At 46.0% G+C, this 17,995-nt stretch overlaps 1 non-coding gene across 1 annotated transcript; it reads right to left on the bottom strand.

The window, feature by feature from the left end:
- Positions 1 to 7,612: 7,612 nt before the first annotated feature.
- On the bottom strand, positions 7,613 to 7,685 carry trnai-uau (transfer RNA isoleucine (anticodon UAU)). The gene has a single exon. It is a non-coding gene; the product is annotated as a tRNA-Ile (tRNA).
- Between the last annotated feature and the right edge of the window lie 10,310 nt (positions 7,686 to 17,995).

A 17,995-nucleotide genomic window follows, 5' to 3' on the forward strand; every position in this document is an offset into this window, starting at 1 on the left:
AGCTGCCTTCTTGAACTGCTGCAGTCCCCGTGGTGCAGGTACACTTAAAGTACTGTGGGGGAATGGACATCCAGCATTTTGACCATTTTGGTGAAAATGGTTTTCCGCAATTCCCCTAAATCTCTTGCCCATTAATTTAAATGTATGTCCCCTGGTTATCAACTCCTCTACTAAGAGGAAAGTTCCTTCCTATCTACTCTATTTATGTCCCTCATAATTTTGTACACCTCGCTCAGGTCCCTCTCAGCCTTTTCTGCTCTAAGGAGAACAATCCCAACCTAATCTGCGTGTCTTCATAGCTGAAGGAAGTGTAGTTCCAAGTCAGAATAGTGTGTGATGGGACAGCAGTCTTGCAGGTTATGATGCTCCCATGCACTGTCTGCATTTGTCCTTGGATAACAGAAGCTATAGGTTAAAAGTTGCTGTCAAAGGAGCCTTGGCCAGTTGCTGCAGTGCATCTTGTATATAATACATACTGTTGCCACGTGTGTCAGTGGTGGGGGGAGTGAATATTTAAGTTGATGGATGGGGTTCCGATCAAGTGAACTGCTTTGCCCTGGATCAGGTCAAGTGTTGTTGGAGCTGCACTTACACAGACAAATGGAGCATAACCCATCACATTCCTGTGCCTTGTACATGTTCGACAGGCTTTGGAAGGGGTGGGGTGGGGGGGGGGGGGGGGGGGTTGCAGTCAGGTGGTGAGTTGTGGCCTCTGACTTGTCCTTGTAGCCCTGGTATTTATATGGCTGGTCCAGGTGGGTGGCATGGTAGCACAGTGGTTACACTGCTGCCTCACAGTGTCAGGAACCAGGGTTCGATTCCAGCCTTGGGTGACTGTCCGTGTGGAGTTTGTACCTTCTCTGCGTGTCTGCGTGGGTTTCCTCCCACAGTCCAAAGATGTGCAACTTAGGTGGATTGGCCATGATAAAATGGCTCTTAGTGATCAAAGATGTGCAGGTTAGGGGCATTGGATATGGTAAATGGGGTGGGGTGGGGTGGAAGGGAGGGCCTGGAATGCTCTTTTGGGAGTCAGTGTAGACTTGATGGGCCGAACGGCCTCTTTCTGCACTGTAGTGATAGTATGGTTTGGAGTTCAGTTACAGATCTGAGATCCTCACATGGCTTGGTGTCAAACTTGATTTAAGAACACTCCTGTGAAGCACTTTGGGGCATTTTACGATGTTACGGGTACTATATAAATGCAAGTTACTGATGTTGAAGGTGAGAAAATCATCTCAGGCGTCATCTCAGGCAGAGATTGGGGGACTGGGTTAAAGAAGCTTCTGAGTCACATTTGAACCATGAGCTGTCTGGAGGACACCACCCCAGTACAGCACACACTGACCTATTTGGACCAACAGTTCATCTGGAGTAGAACTTGCACTGTGCCCACTCTGATCCACACAGTCTGAATCTGACAAAGTGAAGGATATGGGAAATGTGCTTGAAAATGAAACTCTCTCAATTGTGTCAAAGTGTGTGCTTTTTCAATGGCAGCAGGGAAGGTTTTCCTTCAAGAACACATCCCTGCCAATATTTCCTGGCCCGCAACTACTTAGCATTAACTGGCTTCAGGCCCTCACACCGGAGGAGGTTGTGCCTGAGAGATGCCTGTCAATTCGATTGCCCATGCGGCGCCAGTGGACAGGACTGGGACTGCAAACCACGCCTGGGTGCCAGGAAGAGGTACATTTCTGGAGGTCTCAGGGCAGGTGAGGCCGAGGAGGCCGACAGATGAAGGGGGTTGGGGTGTTAGTCGAAAGGTCGAAGGAGAGGAACTCCCCACCCTCGGGTCAGATCTTTTGAGGCAGGAGGTCATCTGATGTTAAACAGAACTGTTTATGGAGCGCCCGCTCCCCCCCCCCCGCCCCCCACCTTCCCCCACCCACCCATGCTCACCCCGTCCCAACCAATGTTTGAAGAGAGTTAACTTTCATGCTTCCTCCTAGCCCCTGAACTCGTTCCACTCGCCTGAAAATTGAGACTGGGCAGAGAGCGGCCTGTAAGTGGTCAATAATTGGACACCTGGTGGCCTCAATTGGGGTAAGAGCAGGCAGGCTTTGCCCATTGCAGCGGACAATTGAGCAAAGGAGGTCAGGGTGGATGGGAACCCATCGACATTGAATTCAGCCTGAAACCAGCCGAGTCACCAAACTACAGACCTTATACTCCTTTACATTATAAAGACTCTAATTTGGCCAACATACCCTTTCCTCACTCTGTAATCTGCATTTAGGTCTGTGTGTGTATGTGTGTGTTTATGTCTATGTGTCTGTGTGTGAACGTATTTATGTATGTATATTTGCATGTTTGTTTGTGCATGTGTGTATGTGTGTGTATGTATGTGTGTGTACGCGTGTGTCTATGTGTGTGTGCATGTTATATGTGTGTTCGTGACTGTGTGAGTGTGAGCGTGTGTGTGTGTTTGCACACAAAAGTCAGTGAGTATTTTCTTCTTTTACTTAGATTGTTTTGCCTATAACAAAGTGTAGTAATTGGAAGGATTGGTGACCACCAGTTAGTATTTAACAAACTATAATGGTTTACTTACAAACAGATATACATATATAATGTATAATATATATACAGAGCACTTTCCCGATGTTAACACTTCCAGCTCTTGGATCTATTCTGGCTGCAAAATCCTCCCTGCCCTGAGACCTCCAGAAATGTACCTGTTCCCAGAATCCAGGCATCCAGGCGTGGGTTGCATTCCCAGTTCTGTCCTGTCCACTGGCACTGCATGGGCAATTGAATTGACAGGCATCTCTCAGGCACAACCTCCTCCTGTGTGAGGGCCTGAAGCTGGTTAATGCTAAGTAGTTGCGGGCCAAGCAATATTGGCAGGGATGTGTTCTTCCTGCCGCCATCCAAAAAAGCACACACTTTGACGCAATTGAGAGAGTTTAATTTTCAAGCACATTTCCCATATCCTTCACTTTGCCAGATTCAGACTGTGCGGATCAGAGTGGGCACAGTGAAGATCTACCTCCAGGTGAACTGTAGGTCCAAGATCCCCACGCACGTTCCCCATTGGTCGATTGCATTCCTTCTGGTGTATTCCCCTGAATAGGGCTGACTACATTCCTTCCCATTTATGTCCCTTATTATGCAACACATAAACATCTTATACAATTTTCAAACCACTAGTATGGAGAAATACTAGCTTAACAGTTTATCGGAAACTCAGTCTGTCAGGGGGTTTCCTCTTTACCTGGGATGAAGCTTGACTGGTTGAGCTACATTCCAGAGAAAGGTTCGACTGTCGAGGTAGTTTCGGTTGAATTTGCTTCGTGGGGACTCTCCTCTGGAATCTGTGTTTCACTTTCCTCAATGTCATGGGGAACAGCATGTTGGCCTGCCATTGGCTGATCAGCCACTTCATCCTTCGGACAAACAATAACACTTGCTGGCACAATTGGATCAGGCAGTAACACTGGCTCTTGGGATGGCTCCCACCTTTGGAAATGATCTATGTGTTTCTTCACTAACATGTCCTGCACTTCCACCTCATAAGACAGTGCCCTTGTCCTGGCCACCATAACGCCTGAGACCCAATTTGGCTCACTTCCAAGATTCTTCACAAAAACTGGATCTTCGATCTCAAATGCTCTTTCTACTTTTGATGAACCATGGTTCCTTTTCTGACAACTCTATCTTGTCTCCACGTCCCCCGCCAAATTTGGAACTATCAGATTCAGCCTGGTCCTTAAGCGTCGACCCATTAACAGCTCTGCTGGAGCTATTCCAGTAATAGTGTGCAGGGTGGTTCTATAAGCTAGCAGAAAACATGCCACTTTAGTCTGCAATGAAGCTGGTGTTGCTTCTTCACACTGTCCTTGAATATTTGCACTGCACATTCAGCGAGCCCATTTAATGAGGAGTGGTAAGGTGCCATACGGATATGTCTTATTCCATTGAAGGCCATGGATCTCTGGAATCTGGCACTTGTGAATGCCATTCCATTGTCCGAGGCAAGCATGTCTGGTACGCTTGGGTGGCGAAACATTGGCGCAGTTTCTCAATTGTGGAGTGTGGCATTGTGGACCTCATTTCAAATACCTCCATCCATTTCGAATGGGTGTTCACCAGCAAAAGGAACATTGTGCTCATAAATGGGCCAACATAATCTACATGAACTCTCACCCATGGCCGACATGGCCAAGGGTGCAAGGGAGCAGTAGTAGGTAACTTCTGCTGTAGTTGGCACTGCTCACATTGTTTTACCATTCTTTCTATATCAGCATCAATGCCAGGCCACCAAATGTAGCTCCTTGCTGACATTTATCTCTTTAGTACGTCAGGATGGGCACTATGCAATCCTTCCAGCAATTAACCTCTTCCTGGTTTGGGGACGACCACTCTCGCTCCTCAAAGGATCACACCAACCTCATAATTAAGCTCATCTTTTATGAGCTGATAAAGCTTCATTTCTTTCAAAGTTTTCTCCTTGTGCCAACCATGTAATATCATTTACTTACCTTTGACAACAAAGGGCCCCTATTAGTCCAGTATTTGAATTGATGTGCTGTGACTGGCAAAGAATCCAGAAAGTTTAAGGCCATTACAATCTCTTGCACTACTGGAGAGGGTGGCTTGCTTTCTGGTAACAGAGGGTGTCTTAAAGCATCTGCATTAGTTATGTGAGCCCCTAGCCGAGATACAAAAGTATATTTGTAGGCCAGCAAGAACAGTGCCCATCACTGTACCCCAGCAGAAGCAATTGGTGGAATCACTTTGTCTTCCCTGAAAAGCCCTGAAAGTGGCTTGTGGTCTGTAATGAGAGTAAAATGTCTTCCATATCTGTTTTGGTGAAACTTCTTGATGCCGTAGTTAACAGTTAGGCCTTCCATTTCTATCTGGGAGTACTCTCTCCCCATGCCTGATAGGGTTCTTGAAACATACCCAATGGGTCTCTCAGACCCATCATCCATTATATGGGATAATACAGCCCCAACTCCATATGGTGATGTATCTTCTAAGAGGGATCAACGTTCACCAATAAACTTGAAGACTGAAGTGCCTGCTTAACTTGGTTAAAAGTCTCTTTTTGTGGTGTTTTCCAACAATGTCTTTGGCACTTCTTTAACAGCACATGCAACGGGGGTAGTAATGTTGATCGTTTTTGCAGGAATGAACCATAATAATTCACCATCCCGAGGAAGGATCTGAGCTCTGAGGTGTTTCAGGGGCCAGTGCCTCCTTAATTGCTCTCACTTTGTCCTCTATTGGATGTAACCCTCGAGCATCCACCCCATACCCAAGATAAGCCACCTCACTCACTTGGGAGGAGCACTTTTCTCTTCGCTATCCGCGAAGACAATGCTCTTCGCTATCCGCAAGTGCAGCAGTCAATTTGTACACAGCAAGCTCCCACAAACAACAAGGTGATAATGACCAGATACTCTGTTCTGTTTACAGTGATGCTTATTGAGGGGTATATATATTTTTCAGGCTACCTGGTCTTTTTTAGACAGAGCGTTCTACTTCAGATTAAACTGAAATGAGAATCTATACCATCCAAAAAAGTCTAAAGCTGCTTTCGAGCAACTCAATTCTCTAACTACAAGTCAGGGCTGAAGCCTTTTTGATCTACTGATGACCCAGTGAATCAGTGCCACTTGTCCATCATTTTCTGTGACTTTTTTAGAATAGATATTACAAAGCAAAGAAAGCTCCCTAAATAGAGGAAAACTAAAGAGTGCTCTGCTCATCACTGGGTAGCACACGTTTGCTTTATTATTATAGTAACTGAACAAACACAATTGTGTAAGGGGAGAAATCTGTTAAATGCACAACAGGCTGAGGAACATGATGTGAGTCACCCACGAACCTTCACTTCATTTTTGGATTAAATAATGTGATACCTCTTTTTTGGCAATAGCCGAAGGCTTGACTCACCTCCCTGGGCCCCACCAATTCATTGCAGCACTGCTACCATTTTGCACTGGAACAAAAGGCGGTATAAATCTACTGAGTGGTGGTGGGCTATTTGACAGTGGGTGACATCGCTGTCAGTGTTTGCACATGAGAACATCTAGGAGAGATGTTCTCTCCTGGATGTTAGGAGAGAACCTAGGGGCCACCGTGTCACTCCTAGGGCGACACGGTGACACAGTGGTTAGCACTGCTGCCTCACAGCGCCAGGGACCCAGGTTCAATTCTGTCTGTGTGGAGTTTGCACATTCTCTCTGTAGCTGCGTGGATTTCCTCCAGGTGCTCCGGTTTCCTCCCACTGTCCAAAGATGTGCGTGTTAGGTTGATTGGCCGTGCTAAATTGACCCTAGTGTCAGGGGGACTAGCAGGGTAAATGTGTGGGGTTACAGGAATAGGGCCTGGGTGGGATTGTGGTTGGTACAGACTCGATGAGCCGAACAGCCTCCTTCTGTATTGTAGAGATTCTATGAAGATTCTGAGAGCTCAGCAAATTACACACCACAGCAGGATTCACAGGCGGTTGTCATCTCTGTCCAACACAGAGGTACCAATCCCCACATAAAACACTGTCAGATTTACCCACCAGCACTGCATCACAGTGTTAAACAGTCACAGACCTGTATCAACCAGTACCATATCCCAGTGTTATACAGTGACAGACGTGTACCCAGCAGTACCGTACCCCAATTTTATACAGTGACAGACCTGTACTCACCGGTACTGTACCCCAGTGTCATACAGTGACAGACCTGTCTCACCAGTACCATATCCCAGTGTTATACAGTGACAGACCTGTCCCCACTTGTACTGTAACCCTGTTATAGATCATGCCTGATGTGAGTAGAATTGACGGTAAAGGATTTATTTGTTTCTTTAATAACAATTTCTTACAAAAATATATGTTATGACCAGTTGATGACTGTCTGCATATTTAAACATTTATTCCAAATCCTAATTTATATTCTAGTGCAAAATTATAAATATAACTATTCTAATCATACCTATTATAGAATGTATGTTGGATCACATGAGGATTTATATACATATATAAATTATATTAATTTGATAATTAAGAGTATATCTGAGAATAGGTGAATCTCAACATAGGAAATAATTAGTAAATAACTTATATTTGATGATTATAAAATATAGTTTTTTCATTTTAAATAACTTTGGTCAATAATAGTTTCCTGAGTTGGGCCCCAATCAAATTGATCTAACTCAGGAGGCATCCTGGGTCTTCACTCACCTCTAAATGGAAACAGTTTCTCCTTATTTATTCTGTCGAAACACCTCATGATTCTGAACATTGCCATTAAAGCTCCTCCAAACCTTCTCTGCTCCAAGGAGAACAAATCCAAACTGTCAAATCTTGGAAGATCGTAGAACCCCTACAGTGCAGAAAGAGGCCATTTGGCCCATCGAGTCTGCACTGACAACAATCCCACCCAGTCCCTATCCTGATAACCCCAAGCATTTACTCCACTAATCCCGACAACCGACACATCTTGAGACACTAAAGGGCAATTTAGCATGGCCAGTGCACCTCTGTGGAGTGTGGGAGGAAACCAAAGCAGCTGGTCCACACGGTTGCCTAAGGCTGGAATTGAACCCGGGTCCCTGTGAGGTAGCAATGATAAACATTGTGCCACTGTGCTGCCCTAAAACTGCACTCAGGCCCCAGTGAGAGTTGAACTCACATTCCCTGGTTTATAAGACCAGTGCTCTAACCCCTGAGCTATGGAGCCTCTTGATAGAAAGAGAGTCAGACATTTAGCCAATAGAGCTGTTCACTGTTATTCAAGGAAGTCGTGTCTGACCTGTGACCTTTGAACAGACCCACAAGCGATTACAAAAATCCATCATTTTCTCTTTGTAAATCAATAATTGATCTGGTGTCAAATGCTGTTTTCAGAAGAGAATTTCCATCTTCTACCAGCCTTTGTGTGTTTCATAATTTTACTCCTTAAAGGGTTAGCTCGAAGCTTTAAAGACGATGCCCTCCAGATCTCTAGACTTTTCAACTTACCAGAAATCATTATCACTTCATGAAACTGAAGCATGTCATAGCTGGTACCATTCCAGAAAATCTTGGCTGCATTCATTGACAATACTCCTAAAACATGGTGCCCAGAATTGAACGCATTGCTGAAGCTTAACCAGTATTTTACATTGAAACATTTATTTATCAGTAAACTAAAAATATTTCATGAAATGTTTCATCGTTAACAATCTTTACAGTTTTAAACTTTTAACGTAAAAATTGACCACCAAATCCACTTCCTCACAAATTGTCATCTTTTTCAAAAGTTTTATCTGAAGTAAAATGCAGGTGGGTGGGGCTTGCCATGATTGGCACAAAAAATGACCAATCAGGAGGATCTCAGGCATTCAAATTGAACTTCAGTTTAAGTCTGTCTTGAAAAACAGCACCACGGACGATGTAGTACTCCGTCAGTACTGCGCTGGGAGTATTGACTTGGATTAATTGGCTGAAGCATCTGTGGTGGGCCTTGACTTTGCAACAAAGGTCATGCCACTAAGCAAGCTTGGCAGCACGGTGGCACAGTTGCTAACAATGCAGCTTCACAGCGCCAGGGACCTGGGTTAAATTCTGGCCTTGGGTGACTGTCTGTGTGGAGTTTGCACGTTCTCCCCGTGTCTCCACGGGTTTCCTCCAGGTGCTGTGGTTTCCTCCCACAAAGATGTGCAGGTTTGGTGGATTGACCATGCGCAATTGTCCCTTAGTGTCCGAAGATGTGTAGGTTAAGGGGTTTCGCAGAGTAAATGTGTGGGGTTATGGGGATAGGATGGAGGAGAGGTCCGAGGTAAGATACTCTGTCAGAGAGTTCAGACTTGATGGGCCAAATGGCCTCTTCTGCACTTTAGGGATTCTATGATTCTATGAAAAAAGAAACTGAGACACGATGAAAGGTGGGTAAACAAACAATGTTTTGCTGTCTACATGTCAACACATATGATTACTGACACCTGTTTTCCTTGTTTTGTATGGTGTTAACCATTGCTCAGTTTTTTCTGAATCAAATTTGCCCCACCCTCCCCCCCCAATCCCCCCGCAGAGACCAGAGCCACATCATCCAGATCTATTCCTGCAGTGTGGTACAGAGGGAGTGCTGCATTGTCAGAGCTGCCGTGTTTCTGAGAAGTTCAATTGAAGCCCTGTCTGCCCTCAGGCGAACATTAAAACCTCCATGGCCATCATTCAAAGCAGTACAGGAGGATTCACCTCTATGGACTGGAACAATGTCTATCCCTCCACCAATATAATTAAACAGATTCTCCGATTAGCCGATTTGTGGCAACTGGTTATGTACAAATGCATGAACATCTGGGGCAGAATTGTCTGACCGTTCACGCCAGCGGGCTTCTCCAGTCCTGCTGCTGTGAATGGAGATTTAGATGAGTGCCAAATTCTCCACCCTCACTTGCAGCGGCAATGGGTATGAACGACCGGAAAATTCCAGCCATGGAATAGGAGCAGAAGTAGGCCGTTCAGCCCCTCGGGCCTGCTCCCCTCTTCAGTAAGACCATGGCTGATCTGTTTGTGTTCGAGTTCCACAATTCCATCTAACCTTTGATTCCCTTGCCTGACAAGAATCTCTCTACCTCCGCCTTAAAAATATTCAGTGACCCTGTCTCCACCGCCTTCTGAGGCAGTGAGTTCCAAAGTCACACAACCCTCTCAGAGAAAAAAATTCTCCTCATCTCCGTCCTATAAGGATGACCCCTAATTTTAAAACCGTGCCCCCAGTTCTGGACTCACCCACAAGTTTGATGTATGAGGAGTGTTTGAGCACTCTTGGTCTACGCTCGATGGAGTTTAGAAGGATGAGGGGGGATCTCATTGAAATTTACAGAATACTGAGAGGCCTGGATAGAGTCGACATGGAAGAGATGTTTCCGTTAGTTGGAGCGACTAGGATCTGAGGGCACAGCCTCAGAGTAAAGGAACAACCCTTTGAAACTGAGATGAGGAGGAATTTCTTTCAAGCAGAGGATGTTGAATCTATGGAATTCATTGCCACAGAAGACTGTGGAGGCCAAGTCATTGAGTGCATGTGAGACAGAGATAGATAGGTTGTTTATTGGCAAGGGGTTCAAAGGTTATGGGGAAAAGGCAGGGAAATGGGGTTGAGAATCATATCAGCTACAATTGAATGGCAGAGCAGACTCGATGGGCCGAATGGCCTAATTCTGCTCCTATATCTTGTGATTTAAGTGGAAACATCCTTTTCATGTCCACCTTCTCAATAGTTTTGGTTGCTGCCTCACTTACATTACAATAGTGATTACAGTTCAAAAGTACTTTGTTGGCTGTAAAGTGTTTTGACAGTCCCTGAAAGGTGGTTTAGAAATGCCACTGTCCTCTATCTGTTTTTCTCTATCTAACAGCCTGTGGGCAGTTTCTGATGGTTAAAGCACAGCATTTACTGTTTCAGATGTCACTGGCAAGACCAGCATTTGTTGTCCATCCCTAAATGCCCTTGAAATGGAGTGACTTGCTAGGCCATTACAGGGTAATTAAGAGTCAACCACATTGCTGTTGGTCTGGAGTCACATGTAAGCCAGACCAGGTCAGGACGGCAGTTTTCCTTCCCTAAAGGACATTCGTGAACCAGATGGGCTTTTACAACAATCGATGCTGGATTTCATGGTCACCATTACTGAGGTTAGAATCATCAAATCATACAGTGCAGAAGAGGCCCTTCAGCCCATCGAGTCTGCACTAGCTCAAAGAAAATGCAGATAGTCAGCAAAACTGACTATCTGATTGGAGGCCTTCACGTGTCCCGAGGTCAGGACATGTGAAACGTACTGATTACTGCAGCGGTAAGAGATCATTCTGGAAGAGCTGATTGAAAATTTGCTGGACTGTTTGGAAGAAAATATACCCAAATGTGGTATTATAACATGCCTGTGGAAGAGTAATAGCCCAACCTGCAAAGATCTTTACAAGAATGATCTATAATATTAGAACCAGGTATGGGAGGAACCTTTTGATTTGTTTTGCAAAAATATACTTCATTCTTAAAATATCTGAAAGAACATTACAAACATTTTAAAATGGCCTGATAAAAAATGTAAGAATATTCAGGATTTCTACATAGATCAAGTTACACTCTGAAGTCTAAAGAACATTGCAGATATTTTTAAATGGCCATTACAAATGGTACAATGATATTTAAGTGAGGTACTTCAGTATAATGTGGTACATGTAATTTTCAATGTGCGTCATGCAGCCTGACGGGGTTCTATACAATTCCCCTCCCTTTGGTGCGCTATGGTTAAAAGTTTTTTGAGGGCAACCTTTCCCCATTGCATTTTTGTGGTGGCTGTCCCAAGATTTAATGCATCCATCAGCCTGTTGATTCACTCAGCCAGTGATGGGCAACCTAGGTTAGTGAGTGGGCCGCGTGAGTGGCCCTCCTTCATCTCAGTGGGCCACATGATTGAAATCGGGCTTATTCACTAATCATGACCCCATGAATAAGATTAAATACTTTTAATACAGGCCAAACAAAAACATTTCATAACATAAAAAAAATACATGCTGGACTGTCAAACCATTTTGGCAGAAAGGGAAATAGATAACTTGACCTAGTCTTAATTGTCACTTGGACAGACTCACTTCCACTATGGATCTTACATGACCGAGAATGTAGATTTTCTGACTAACAGCGAGGGTAAACAGTAGTAAGTTTCGAGGATTGTAATCAATCAGCTACTGATACTTACATCAATTCTCATAGAGTTATAGGAGGGCCTCTATCTGTCTTACAGCACAGGAAATAGCCCTTCGGCCCATCATGTCTACATTGGCTATCAAGCACCTATCTATTCTAATCCCATTTTCCAGCACTTGGTCTGTAGCTTTGTATGCTATGGCATTTCAAGTGCTCATCAAAATACTTCTTAAACATTGTGAGGGTTCCCGCCTCTACCACCCTTTCAGGCAGTGAGTTCCAGATTCCCGCCACCCTCTGGGTGAAGATGTTTTTCCTCAAATCCCCTCTGAGTTTCCTGCCCCTGAAATTAAATCTATGCCCCCTGGTTATGGATCGCCCCACTATCTGGCTAAATGCTCTTATCATCAAAGCACAATCTTTGAACCAATCTGGTTTATTTATAGAACATAGATGAACGAGGAGTAGACAGTCTTACACTGAGAGAGATTTTTCCATGCACCCAACAATACATAAAACAGAGACCTCACCCTTTCTGTATAAACAGAGCTTAAACAGAAATCCATTTACTGTAAACTCACTCCCGCCTATCATTTCACCTTGTCAGGAGAAATCTTCAGTAGCCTTCTTTCTCTCCACGTCCCCTCCTCCCCAACTAACCTCTCCCTCACTAAAACAACTGCTTACATTCATATAGTGCCTTGAATGCAATGAAACATCTAAAGGCGAGGTATGAGGCATGAACAGCATGAGTCAAGCTGTAAGCTTTGATGTCTCAAATGCTTTTTTAAAAATGAAAACCACATTCTCAAATTGTGTTGTTCCTTGAAAGATTAACGATTAAAGGGCAACACGGTAGCACAGTGGTTAGCACTCTGCTTCACAGCTCCAGGGACCTGGATTCGATTCCCGGCTTGGGTCACTGTCTGTGTGGAGTTTGCACATTCTCCTCGTGTCTGCGTGGGTTTCTTCCGGGTGCTCCGGTTTCCTCCCACAGTCCAAAGATGTGCGGGTTAAGTTGATTGGCTGTGCTAAAATTGCCCCTTAGTGTCCTGAGATGCGTAGGTTAGAGGGAATAGCAGGTAAATATGTCGGGATATGGGGGTACGGTCTGGGTGGGATTGTGCCCGGTGCAGACTCGATGGCCCAAATGGCCTCTTTCTGCACTGTAGGGTTTCTATGATTGTATAGATGCAGATCTCCCTGCCCCTGTGCCCCCTTTAAAATTGTACCACTTATTCTTCACAGGAGATTACATTGATTGCTTACCAGGAACCTATTGCAGACTAGGACTTCCTGAGATCCAGGGCTATGTTCTGAGGGGTGCACTGAAGTTCCAGACAGCAGGAACAAAGGCTCAGTGTAAAAAAGAGCCACTATCTGAGGCCCTCTCACCAAAGTCCACCTGGAGACTGGGAACCATGTAAAATACCTTGAGTTGCATTCACCAGAGAATGTTTGATATGAAATATCATAAATATATATCGTAAATATAACCTGTAAATCAAACCTGTAAGTGAGAGAACGCAATACATATTGTGTTGAAGCAACTGATCTCATTCTATCGTGTCCAGTTTGAACTATTGTGTCATGTACTTTCACAAAGTTTGTGAATCAAGTTTATTTTTGAAAAAAAAATTAGCAGGCTCTTTTCTCTTGCGAGAAAGAAGACGCGGGGGGGATCTAATAGAACTACTTCAAGTGATGAAAGGCTTTGATAGAGTAGATACAAAGGGAATGTTTCCTCTTGTGTGGAAGCGCAAAACTCAAATCCATCCATATCAGAAAGCCAACCAAGATATCCACCAGCGAATTCAGAAGAAGATTCCCCACCCAAATAGTGACGGAACGGTGGAACCTGCTGCCACAGGGAGTAGTGGAAGAATTTAAGGCAAAGGGAGAGAGCAGTTCACTGAGAAGGAAATAGATGGTGTTGATGGTAGATTCAGGTGAAGAACGATGGGAGGAGGCTCATGTGGAGCATAAACAGCTGCATAAGCTTATTTGGCCGAATGGCCTGTTTCAGTACCAATCATATGAAGCAAAAAGAGTAATGTTCCAAGTTTCATAGAAACAGGAGGCTGTTCGGCCCATCAAGTCTGCACCAATTCTCTGACAGAATATTTTACCATGGCTATCCATCTAATTTACACATCATGGGACATTAAAGGGCAATTTAACATGGCCAATCCATCTAATCTACACATCTTTGGAGTGTGTGAAGAAAGTGGAGCACCCAGAGGAAACCTACGCAGACACGGTGAGAATGTACAAACTACACACAATTACCCGAGGCCAGAATTGAACCCAGGCCCCTGGTACTGTGAGGCAGCTGTGCTAACCACTGTGCCTTTGTGCCACCTGCAGCTTGCTGCTGATTCAAAGCTAGGTGGGATTGTAGTCTGCGAGGAGGATACTAAGAGGCTGCAAGGAGAGAAAGACAGGTGAGTGGGTGGGTGGCAAAATGGCAGATGAAGCAAAATGAGAGAGAGTGTGAGGCTATTCACCAATAATAATAGAAGAACTGAATTGGTTTGGGAAAGGTGTGAAGCTCGAATATGCTGATGTTCAGATTTGTATTTGTACAAGGAGCACAGAAAGTTAGCATGCAGCTAATAGCACACAACTAGGAAAGCAGGCAGCATGCTGACATTTATTGCAAGGGGCCTGGAGTACAAAGAATGAGAAAATCGTGCTAACATTGCACAGGGTGAGACCACCCCTGATGCACTGTGCACAGTCTTGGCCTCTAAATATAAATATTGGCATTGGAGGCAGCACAGTGACGGTTCACTCACAGAGTCATACGCCAAAATTCAATTGCCCCGCCCACCATGAAATCAGAGTGGGAGAGGGGTGGACATTGGAAAGGTCCGTTGACCTCGGATGGGGTTTTCCGGTCTTTGGCCGAGCGGGGCCATAAAATCCCGCCCATAGAGTTTTACAGCACAGAAAGAAGTCCCTCAGCCCATCATGTCTATGCTGGCCATCAAGCACCTGTATACTCTGATCCCACTTTCAAGCAGATGGTCCATAACATTGTATGCTATGGCATTTCAAATTCTCGTCTAAATGCTTCTTAAATGTGAGGATTCACCACCCCTTTAGACAGTGAGTTCCAGATTCCCACTAACCTCAGGGTGAAAAAGTTTTTCCTCATATCCCCTCTGAATTTCCTGTCCCTTACCTTAAATCTATGACCCCTCAGCCTTCTCTGCTCCAAGAAAAATAAGCCCATCCTAAGCAGACTTCATAGCTGAAACCCTCCAGGCCAGACAACATCCTGGTGAATCTTCCCTGCACCCTCTCGAGTGCAGTCACATTCTTCCAATAGTGTGGTGACCAGAACCACAACAGTACTCTAGCTGTGGCCTAACAAGCGTTTTATACAGCTCCATCATAACCTCCCTGCTCTTATATTCTGTGCATCAGCTAATAAAGACAAGTGTCCCGTATGCCTTCGTAACCACCTTATCTAACTATCCTGTTGCCTTCTGGGGTCTTTGGACTAGATTGTGTAATGTACTGGGATGAGAGAATCACCTGATGATGAGAGGCTGAGTCAACTGGCCCTATACCATTTGGAGTTCAGAAGAATGAAGATGATCTTGTTAACAAAATAGATACTGAAAATTTGTTTCCACTTGCTGGGAATCCAGCACATGGGCAGGGAGTGTGAGAGGGGGGAGCTTTGCCTCAGGATAAGGGGCCAATTATCCAGGTCTGTGTCGAGGAGAAATTCCTTCACTTTTTGAATTGTCCACCCCATCAGATTGTGGGTGCTACATTGTTGAGTCTACTCGAGAACGGAGAGACAGATTTTGGATCCCCTCAAGGAATCCAGGGAGATGGGGAAATGGCCAGGAAAGTGAAGTTGAGTCAGAGGATCGGCCGTGCTTGCATAGGAAAGGAAGCAGACTCAGGGTGTCTTAAAGAGTAATTAGAACCTTAGCTTTTACTGTCCTCTTTCAGATTCCTGGTTTCATGAATTAACCTGTTTTGCAGAAACATGACTCATGACTGATATGTTTTCCCAAAGGTAGGGGAGACTAAAACTAGAGGGCATAGGTTTAAGGTGAGAGGGGAGAGATACAAAAGTGTCCAGAGGGGCAATTTTTTCACACAGAGGGTGGTGAATGTCTGGAACAAGCTGCCAGAGGTAGTAGTAGAGGCGGGTACAATTTGGGTACGATGGGTATAGAGGGATATGGGCCAAATGCGCGCAATTGGGATTAGCTTAGGTGTTTTAAAAAAGAAAGGGCGGCATGGACAAGTTGGGCCGAAGGGCCTGTTTCCATGCTGTAAACCTCTATGACTCTATGCCAAAGAACATAGAGCTGTGAGATAAATATTTCATAAACAAATGCAGGTAATATTCAAATTGTGTCAAGTGAAGCACAGAATGACTCATTGACTCAGTCAGCCACTTTGCTTCCAAGAATTGATATTGATCAAGTTTCGGACAATATTTCCTCCCCGTCACATTTCCTTTGATGTGTCAGCAAGGTGTGCATACTCACCACATTGGGCCCGATTTTACCATTGCTTCATGCCCGTTTTCGGGTGCGTAAACGTGGTAAAGTCGGGTGTGAGGCCATTAACACGATCCGCGTCCACGCCGCGCAGATGGCCACTTTACCAAGACCCAGGAATGGCCGCGATCTGATTCGCGCCCGAAACGGGCGCAACGGCGATTTAAATGCATTTGCATGCATTTCAATTGAATTAATGAACTGCCCGCCCAGCTTTATCAGCATTTCCCCTTTTACCACCACGTTAGCCGATCCGAAATCGCGCCAAAATGAACATGCTGAAATAAGTCTGAATCGGGCACTCCAGCTGCTGAAGAGGCGAGTTCAGCGCTTCCAACAGCTCCCTGACTCAGATCGGTGGTGGAGGGGAGGGAGGGAGGCGCGCCAGATCATTCTCTGGTGGGGAAGGGGTGGGGGGGCGTGGGGAGGAGGGAGGCCCGATCGTTGTCTGGCTTTGGGGGGGGGGGGGGCGGGGGGGGAGGGCCGATCATTGTTTGGTTGGGGGGGGCAGGGAGAGCTGATCGTTGTCTGGTTGGGGGGGTGGGGGAGGAGGGAGGCAGGCCAGATCATTCTCTGGTGAGGGGGTGGGGATGGAGGAGAAGGCAGGTCAGATATACTTCGGGGGGGGGGGAGGGGGGGGGAGTGAGGCCAGATCATTCTCTTGGGGGCGGGGGGAGGGGTTGGAGTGAGGCCAGATCATTCTCTGGTGGTGGGGGAGTGGGGGGGCTGCTGGGAGTGAGGTCAGATCATTCTCTGGTGGGTGGGGAGGGAGGGGAGAGTGAGGTCAGATCATTTTCTTGGTGGGGGGTGGTTGGGGGGTGGGAGTGAGGCCAGATCATTCTCTGGGGGAGGTGGGGGGGGGAGGAGGAAGGCGGGCCAGATGTACCTCTGGGAGGGGGGGGGGCGTGAGGCCAGATCATTCTCTAGTTTGGGGGGGTGAGGAGGGAAACGGGTAAGATGGATCTCTGGTGGGGGGACGGGGGGTCTGCTGCCACTCTGCGGGCGATCGGTGTGGGGGGGGGGGGGAAGGGAGCAGGGCGTTGCAATCAGTCTGGGTAGCGGTGCGGTGGGTGGATAAGGGGGACAGTGATGCCTGTGGGGACCATCGCTCACGCTTTTCGCTCCTGGGCCGCTTCCTCCGCTTTCTGTGGTGCAGGAGCGATGTGACACGGGCGTGCTTTTTTCAAATTTCTTTCCAACTGCGCATGCGCAGTTCAGAGCTCTGATCGTTTCAGGCGCGATAAGCCCTGCCCACCGTGCGATTCAGACCCACAATTTTTTTTTTCAGGCTGAGTGCGTATGGGGGTGCCTGAAAGCAGATTTCCAAGTCAGGTCTGAATTGCGCCCAGATTCAGCACTTAGAATGAAAATGGTAAAATCCGATCCATTGTGTGCTGTCCTTCAGCTGCTATCCCAGGACACTCTGAGGCACAAACGCTGACCAATGCATGGGCCTGCATGAAATTTAGTCAGGGATGGCGAGCTTTCGGTGTCAAGGCAGTATAAATATAAGACACTGGCAGGCAAGTTACAGCACACAAAATCTGACAAGCAACTCAAATTTAAAGGGACGCGCCCACTCATAGATGCCAAGTGTTTCACATTATGACTTTGAAATATGGGTTAGCCTTTGCTGAGCCTGGATTGGGCGGGCGGGAAAGGGCGGGTGACGGGCGGGAAAGGCACAGAATGGAAGCTGAGGGAGAATTCTGGGGTGGTAGAAATTCAACTTCCCCCTTTGATGGCTGCATATGGAACTGGAAATAAAATATCCTGCTCCGCCATCTTCACTCCACCTACTTGTCTTGGATTCATTCCCAT

This window comes from Mustelus asterias, chromosome 20 (genome assembly GCF_964213995.1).
Source record: "Mustelus asterias chromosome 20, sMusAst1.hap1.1, whole genome shotgun sequence".
Taxonomy (NCBI): Eukaryota; Metazoa; Chordata; class Chondrichthyes; order Carcharhiniformes; family Triakidae; genus Mustelus; species Mustelus asterias.